General features: G+C 50.0%; 1 non-coding gene across 1 annotated transcript; it reads left to right on the forward strand.

The window, feature by feature from the left end:
* Nucleotides 1-8,100: 8,100 nt before the first annotated feature.
* TRNAR-UCU lies at nucleotides 8,101-8,173 on the forward strand. Its single transcript has one exon. It is a non-coding gene; the product is annotated as a tRNA-Arg (tRNA).
* Nucleotides 8,174-9,023: the final 850 nt, after the last annotated feature.

The raw sequence follows: 9,023 nt of genomic DNA on the forward strand, positions 1-9,023 counted from the left end.
CAATCCCCTTTCTCAACAGCACTGGCCAGGATACTGGGGAAGGACTCCAGTACTGGCCCCCTCATATTGCCACCCAGCACCAGCAGGGGATTAATGGGCTGGTTGCTAATGGACAGGCATTTTTTATATGTGGCCGTAATGCCTACAAGTGGCTCCCACATGGGTGGCATGGAAGTTGCTATAAAGGATTCCTTGCCCCTCCCCTCTGTGTTGTGGCCCACGCTCCCTCAGGTCGCCCCAGGTACTACCGGTCCCTGAGAGCTACCCTTGAACCCATCGGTGAGGGAGATAGATTTGGAATGATATTCCTCCCTTCTTATGGAGTAGGACGAATGGCCTAACTTTATAAGAGACTTTCTGTATTCCTTACTCAATTTGCCAATGACACCCTGGCCATAGACAAAGGCATAAGTTCTGAGTTATACCAACTCCGGTTATTATCCCTGCAAAATCGCCAGACCCTAGATTATATTTTGGCCTCACGGGGCGGGGTCTGTGCCCTTATTAGGGAAGAATGTTGTACCTATGTCCCAGAATCTTCTCAGGATATTAACAAGCACATCCTGTCAGCTGAACGGGCCTTTAACCTGTGGAAGGCCCAGGAAGCAGAACCTACTATTTTTGATTCCCTCTGGGGTTGGTTACCTGATCTAGGGGGACTAGGGGGAGGTATTGTTCGCCTCCTGCTCACAGGTGTTGTAATCTGTTTTGTGCTCTTTCTTTTGCTCGCTTGCTGTAAAGCACTCATACATAAGCTTTGTACCCCCCATTCCCCAGATGTTCCCTTGTACCCCTTAATTGATTACCCTGATTGTATGGAACTTAATCGCTTTTTGTCTTCGGAGTATGAGAAAACTCTGCCAAAGGCTTGTTGAGTGTTCTCAAAGGAGGGAATTGTTGGTGTCACTGGGCGTAGCTACCAGGTAACTCGGGGGGGGTGGTGGAAGACCACGAGTGTCGATGAAGCCCCCCTGCTCTGGGTCTAAGTGAGCCACAGTAACTCCATCTTGTGAACTTTAACCAACCTACATACTAACAGCCTAAAAGCAGAATATGTGAGAGTCAGCTTTTCTAGCAGACAGCTGCGGTCCTGCTTAAACTAGCAAAAGTAGTGATAAGAGGGGGAGGAAAGGGGGAGAAGTCTTCATGTGCCTGAGCTGACAAGGCCAACAGATAAACATGCGGATGAGAACTTTTCTAACAAGCTATAATGTAATGCCTAATGTAGCTGCAGTTAACAAGGGAGGGGTAGGGGGGGAATGAAACAAAGACTTTTACAAACAGCTTGACATATAAAAAGGGAAAATTGCTTGTTTTTGTTGCGCTGGATTTGAGATACTGTTTCTCCTAGTGCCTGCTTTGAGATCTCAAATAAACTTTGTTTTGCTTCTCCACCTTGGTGTGTTTATTGGAGCGAAGCACACCGGGCAACGAACCCCTGTTGCTGTCGCCTCAGGCCTTTGTGCCGGCAACAGTAGGAATAAATGGCCAGTTTTCAGGATGGAAACAGGTAACTAGTGGTGTCTGTATTGGGACCAGTACTAGTCAACATATTCATAAATGATCTGCTAAACAGTGAGCTGACAAAATGTGCAGATGACCCAAAACTACCGGCTTGCTGCCTAGAATGAATGCTCCTTGAGTGGGGTGATCCACAGGGAATAGCTCAAACCTCCAAAGTGCCTGGCCAGGGGCAGGACATTAGCACAGCAAGGGAGGGGTGTGGCAGTGACATCACAAAGGCCTTTTGCAGGACCTCAGACTATTGGTCAAAGGTGGTGGGGAGGTGGTGACCTCACAGAGAGATGCTGACATCAGCCAGGCAGGACAGGGGCGAGGGGCCAGGGAAACCTCAGAGACCCCTGTGGCTTTGCTTCAGCAAGTCTCCTTCTCCAGGTCTCTCTTTGAGGACTGAGAGAGTATTCGGGTTCATGGACGTGAGCGCCAGGAGGAACCTCTTCTGAGTTTTCTCCTTCCCTTTATCTGATTTTACTTTAAAACAGCCGTCCCTGTTTAGAAGGTAAGAGCCTCCTCAAGATTTGAAACCTGTTCAGTCTGATCCATCTGGTGACAGTTGAATTCTAGGCCTGGAAAACACGAGCTTAAGGAGGCAGAATTGTATTCTGCACCTGGGATTTTGTCCCTTAGAATCACTGGGGACATTAGGGTTTGTCCTTTTTGTTTCACCTTTTCCTCCATCCATCCCTTCCTCCTTTCTCTTTGTCTCTTGCTTCTTTTGTCCTTTCACCTGTTCCCCTCCCAACACCAGGAGCGAGGGATGTGTGTGTGTGTGTGTGTGTGTGTGTGTGTGTGTGTGTGTGTGTGTGTGTGTGTGTGTGTGTGTTGCGGGGGAGTGCTCTGCAGCTCCCACTCTGGGAGGTCCACCCAAAAATGTGGGGCTGAAATAGTGCTCGGGCAGTGATCCCCACCGGTGACCTGGGCCATCCTTTGGGCTCTCTGGTGAAAACCCTCAGCCTCCCATCCTCAGTCTCTACCCTGATTGGCTGAGCAGGGGGTTATTGACAGGGAGGAGACTCAGGTCCTTGTTCTTCTCTTTTCAGACCAAGTAAATAAGTCACAACCAATCATATCTTTGATGAATTTTGCTGCTTCTCTGCATTAGTGGTCTCTGAGCAGTTCATGATTCTCTCTAACATTGCAGTTCTCCTAAAATACTTGCTGAACAATTACTGTGCACTGTTGTTGGTGTGGAGCTCATCTGAGAGCACTTTATTCAGGTCATTCAATGTCTGAAATTCAAGAGCCGATGGTTAGTTTCAAGATCAGAGCTCTTGAGTCCTATTCCCAACTCTGCCACTGACTGGTTGTGTGACCTAAGACAAGTCAATTCTCTTTTCTCAGCCTTAGCTTCTCCCTCTTTCAAGTAGGGATAATAATGATCCGCTCCTACCTACCTCAACACACTCACTGTCTCTCCCCAACACACAAACAGTCTCCACACTGCCGTTGAAAGGCAGTTGGGAATCTAGTAGGATGCCCATGGAACAATGGGAGAGAGAAACCTGCCTCACTGAAAGTGCAGCCATGGAGACACAACACACCAGCTTTCCCTAGCTAACAAGACTCAAACCTCCACAGGAAGACCCTTATGGTGTCATAGTCCAGCTCCCTAAGCCCTCAGCCACAGCCACTTAACACAGGGGCCTTTCTACACTCTGGTTCTGTTCTCACGGAAGGGTCATTTCCAATGGTTTGCTCAGACCAGCTTCCCCAGCACACTCACTGCTGTGCAGCTCTGTACGTGTGGCCATGGCTGAGCAGCAAGAATTCCTGTCCATTTCCCTATTGGCTGGAGCATGGCTAGAGTGTGTCTGTGGTTAATGAAGTCGCTGTAGATTGTTCATTTCCTGCCTTGGCAATTCAGACAGTCCCTTTTCCCAACATATCTCCAGCACATCCGAGCTCCCTGCATCCATGTCACTTTCCTCAGCCGGGCTGCATCAGGGGAGGGCAGAGAGCAGCAGCTTCTGATGCTCCCCTCACAGCCCAGCCCAGGTGGGGACAGTGACCAGGACGGATGGGGCACTTAGTGTTGCTCCTCGCTCCCCCCAACCCTCTATGGGGCCACGGAGGGATGCTGGGGGCGGGTGAGCTGCATCTTTGTGTCAACACTTGCCCCTCCCCCCACAAAGTTCCTCCACCGGGTCCAAGCAGGGTGAAGTGTGGGAGCCCCCCAGGAAGCCGTGTCTGACACTACACTAGCAGTGCGCACCTCAGATTTATTGGAGAATTTAAGACCAATGACCATTTGCTAAAGTCATGATTTCTCACTTCACTTTTGGTTTTTCACCATCCCTCCATGATGACGTGGAGAAAGTGCAAGTGCAGTTCTGTCAACAGGAGAGAACTCCCCAATTTACTGGATATGCTAATAAAAAACCAACAGTGATTTAAAATCTCCATTTGGAAATGGTGAACAACATCAGAACCCCAACTAACTGAAGGAAGTGTATATGAGCACAGTGTAGTTCAGTTGTTTAAGGCAATATTGTCTCAGATGGTCTGGGGAGAGAATTCCATGATAAGTGATTTTGAAGTAGGCAAAATGCCCAGGTATTTGGTTCCCAGAGCATGTGTAACCCAGGTCCTATAGAAGGTCTGTCCTAGCTAATCCTATGGTATGAGAAATGCTGCCCTTCATGGCACAGATGTTGAGGAAATAGAAGTGGGGTTTTCGTTGAATTTATCCTTTGTAGGTGCTAAAGATGTGTATAAAATGAAATCAGTGTTGAAAATGTAATAGCTTCAGAAAAATAGCTATTCTTGAATAAAAACTCCAGCTCTGGTAACTAATGGAGATTTTGATCCAGGCCTGTATCCAGTCCCTTGCCTGGAACTGTGCCACTGCATTAAAGAGAAGTTGGGCATGTTTCAGGAAGCCATTCTTCATTAACACTGCTGAGATTTTGAGTGGTTTTGTAAAGGATTCTAGTTCAGAGAAGTGTAAATTTACCCTACCCAAGGCCAAAGATTTGGAAAGAACTGGGGTGGAAAGAGTCCACACCGAGTTCTTGGTTTCCACCCCAGGAAAGGAAGCCTTGGTGACCAACGACCCAAGGAAAATTGTTTGTACCACTCCACTTCCTAATTCAGGGTCACTGATTACACTTCCAAAGTATGCCAGGGTTAGATTGAGAACAATCATCCTTCACTGTTTGGATCCAAAGAGAGAGAGATTCATAGGACATACCTTACCCGTGGATCCCAAAGTGGCTGCCTGATTGGGTAACAAGGACTTTCAGGCTGTAGAAATGATGGTAACCAATGAGGCATCGAATGTGTCAGGCTCCAATTTCAAACTGCCAGATACACACATGTTGAGTCCTGATTCCATGTTTTTTTCTCTGATGCTACAGCTACACAATAAAGCTGATGTTGGCACAGCTGCACCAGTGTAGCTACGCTGCTGTAGCACTGCTATTATAGATGCTCTCGCCCAATGGGAGAGATCTCTCCTCTCGGACTTGATTGGTCCAGCCCCCGCAAGCGGTGGTGGCTATGTTGCCCTCCTGCTGATGTAGCGCTGTCTACCCAGGGGGTTAGGGCTGTGTAACTACATTGCTCAGTGATGTGGATTTTTCACACCCCCGAGCAATATAGTTATACTGATCAATGTCTTTAGTGTAGACCAGACAGTTCTCTCTTGTTTTATGCATTTACATCACTTCTCCTCTACCTCCTCCTACTTTGAAAGATTAAAAGGTGTGATGCAAATATTCTGACATAGGAGACTCCTTCCACCAATGCACATGGCAGAAGAACCAGAGATATGAGCTCACAGAAGTGGTTAGAACCTACGTTGGGACAAACCCAGTGCATTGAGTGCCCCTGTGGTGCTGGGGGGCTGGTGCTGCTGCTGCCTGTGGGGCTGGCAGGGGGGCTGATGTCTTCACAGACTCTCAGCTGCCAGGCCGGAGGGGGCACTTGGGACCTTACCAGACTGGCTCAGTGAAGACGGGGGGTTGACAGAGCAATACAGACGCTTTCCAGAGCACGGAGCAGCAGCCGCCCATGCAGCCAGGCAATGAGCATTTCCCACAGCCTGGAGCTGAGGGGGAGGCGGCAGCTGCTGTTCCAGCTCCTCGGGGACAGGCCCTGTCAGCCAACAGCCACTTCTTACTCACCACAGCTAAGGGCGTCGGGTTCCTCCGGTGTGGGTGTGGAGCAGCCGTTCGTTTTCCTGTTCGCACTCCTCTGCGGTGTGAAAATCGGGGAGGGGAGGCAGAAGTCCCACTTCCCTCCCGAAATGACGCCCAGTGGGGGAAGCCAGGACAACAGGGTGGGGTGGCAAGTGGTGGCCAGACTCTCACCGCCAGGGTCTAGTCTAGCTCAGGGTCCAGCTCAACCTCCTCCCCACGCCACTCGCCCCGAGTCCCCTTCCACCACCAGGTCAACCCGGGCACTAGGGCAGGAACGGGGTGAGGCAGCAAGTCAAGCTGAGCAAGGCAGGCAAAAGCGAGTCTTGTCTTCATGGGCCGCTCACAATGACGTCCTTTTTGTGTGCAACTGCTGCAAAAACATCCCTGGCAGAGAAGCAACAGGCCAAAAGACTCTTATGCAGCTCCCAAAGTAGCTCAGTTGGGAGAGTGTTAGACTGAAGATCTAAAGGTCCCTGGTTCAATGCCAGACTTTAGCAGGTCTTTTCATCCCTCTTTGTACGGTGGTGGCTTGTTCTCTGGGAGCACAGTGGTGTCTGCACCCAAGATGAGCAGGGCTGCCCTAGAGGATTTAGGGGGTCTGGAACAAAGCAATTTTGGGGGCCCCTTCCATTAAAAAAAGTTGCAATGCTGTAGTCTCATGGGGCCCCTGTGGGGCCTGGGACAAATTGCCCTGTTTGCCTCCCCTGTGGGTGGCACTGAAGGTGAGTCTCTGATCTTGGGCTCTGCAGTAGGAAAACATAGAATGGGCTTCTGCCCCTAGTTGGCCCACCTGACCTTTACCAAGGAGAGATGGGAGCTGTCTTTCCCAACATGGCAGGAAGAGAGCGAGGCAGGGTGACCCTCAGGAATGGTGCCAGAGGGCTGCTGGGCAGTGACAGGCAGGGATTGGGGATGAAAACTCCTATGCGCAGCTGAGCGAGGGCAGTACCAGGGAAGGGGCATCTGTGAAAGTGGCCCTGTGGAAGGTGGCAGGGATTTGGGGGCCCAGGAGGAGGCGCTTGATGTTCAGTGCCTTGGAGCAGCTGGACTTGGCCATGGTGGGTGTTCAGGAAATGCACATTCATGACTTTAGGGTAGATCAATGGGCAGAGGGTGATGGGAGGAAGGGCCTCCTGGCCAGGGAAGAATGATGGGGCTGGAGTCTCATTTTTCACATTCGCGGTGCGAGTACAGAAGGTGCTGGAGCTCCGACCAGGGAGGGCATTACTGGTGGGCTTTGTGCTCTGTGGCACTGGTCACTGCTCTATTAGTGTGTATGGTCCCCAGTTAAGGCATGAGAGGGAAGATCAAAGGCTCCCTTCCTCTGGACTGCATGATGTTTGTTGTTGGGGGGGGGGGATTTTAATTGTGTCAGCCGGCCTGAGGCCCATTGGTCCTGTTTTCCCAACCATCAGAGGAAACGTTTTTACAATGAGCACTGCCTGGCACAGATCTGTAGTGAGGTCAGCTTAGAGGAGCTCACTCCAGCCACAGAGGGGGTTCACCTTTCTGTGGGGACAGACCAGGACTCGCATTGACCGGATTTATGCTCAGCTTTTGTGTCTTTAGCATGTTGCTTCTCAGATTCTTTCTTAGCCTGACTTGCTAGACTTTGACACTTAACAGGGCAGAGTTTGTGCACCTTCCTGTTATCCTCACTAGGATCTGATTTCCAAATTTTGAGGAATGACTTTTTGCCTCTAACGGCCTCCATTACTCGGCCGTTTACCTAGAGTGGCGTTCTGCTGGTCCTCCTATTGTCGTTTCTGATTTAGGGCAAACGTTTCATCTGAGCCTCTAATTGCAGCGTTTTTAAACGGTCTGCATGCTGCTTGCAGGCACCTAACACTTGTGACAGCAGCTCCTTTTAATTCCCATCCAACCATCTGTACTTATGCGGATAGGTCGACTTTAGGTCTTTAACTTTGAGCGGTAGCTGAGAAGATGGTAAATGGGGCAGAAACCCATTCGACAAACCTCTTCACTTCCTTGTTATTTCCTGACTTCTTCATTCATCCCCTTTTCCTTATTTCCTGGGTGAGGCGGTGGCCTGCCAGGGAGCTCCCTGGTGCAACTCTGGCTGCCTGGGCTGAAGGCAAGAGGCAGGCCTGGGCGTGGTGAGGGCCTCCTGTCCTGGCCTGAGGCCGCAGTGCTTCCTGGTCCCCTTTTCCCACCCACACCGGCAGGCGGCTGCTGCGGGAGAACACGAGGGAGGCTCTCGGGATGCTAGGCAGCACTGTGTGGCTGTCAGGGGAAAGAGCCTTCTTCTCTAAAGATGGCCGGCAGAAAGGTGGGGCTCAGCTCTGTCAGCGACCTGCCCAGTAGCCTCGCTGCCAGGGGATGCAGACATTTCTGTAAGGTGCCGAAAGAGGGTATTTGGCTTCCAAGTTAATATGAGAAATGTGCATTTAGGAGATGGAATTTCCACTGTTTCCTCAGGGCCCCAGTGGCCTAATGGACAAGGCAATGGCTTTCTAAGTCAGAGATTGTGGGTTCAAGTCCCATCTGGGGTGGAAAAACTGCCTTCTTCCTGTATATTGCAAGGAAACCTTGGCCTTATTTTCACCAAGGAAGCTGGGAGATGTTTGAACACAAAATACTGGATCTTGGGAAAAATCCCCCAGAAATGGCATCTTGACAAATGCTTTCTAAACCCATCAGTAGCAAACAGTTAATACTAGTGTTTGTCTGAGACTAGAGGGAAGGGGAGTGTTTACTCTGACACCTCCAGAAAGAGTATTTGGGTTCACATACATGAGCACCAGGAGGAGCCTCTTTTGAGTTTTCTCCCTCCCTTTTCCTGATTTTACTAGAAAACAGCTGTCCCTGTTTAGAAGGTAAGAGCCTCCTCGAGGTTTGAAACCTGTTCAGTCTGATCCATCTGGTGAGAGTTGAATTCTAGGCATGGAAAACACAAGCTTAAGGAGGCAGAATTTTATTCTGCACCTGGGATTTTGTCCCTTAGAATCACTGGGGACATTAGTGTTTGTCCTTTTTGTTTCACCTTTTCCTCCATTCTTCCCTCTGTTGGTGTCACCAGGCATGGCCCAGTGTTGACAGAGGGGTGGAAAACAACAGTGCCAACGAAGGCTCCCTGTATCAGGCCTCTGCTTGCCCGAACCGCTTCCATGTTTAGACTTTAATTAACCCCACAGGCCAGATGGAAAGAATGGAATGTGTGGCAACTAGTTATCAGTACCAGGAGGCAATTATACAGCCTGCTTGCATCTGGCTGAAGGGAGTGAAACAGAATGACCGGTCAAGAAAAGTTACTAACGAGATAATATGTTTGCTGCCAAGTCTTTATAATGTGCTTGCTGTATGGGAACGCGAGGGGGAGGAGGGGGGGTGAGTAGAGGGAGG

The sequence above is a fragment of the Mauremys mutica genome, unplaced genomic scaffold (genome assembly GCF_020497125.1).
Source record: "Mauremys mutica isolate MM-2020 ecotype Southern unplaced genomic scaffold, ASM2049712v1 000543F_np12_subseq_1:225212_obj, whole genome shotgun sequence".
NCBI lineage: Eukaryota > Metazoa > Chordata > Testudines > Geoemydidae > Mauremys > Mauremys mutica.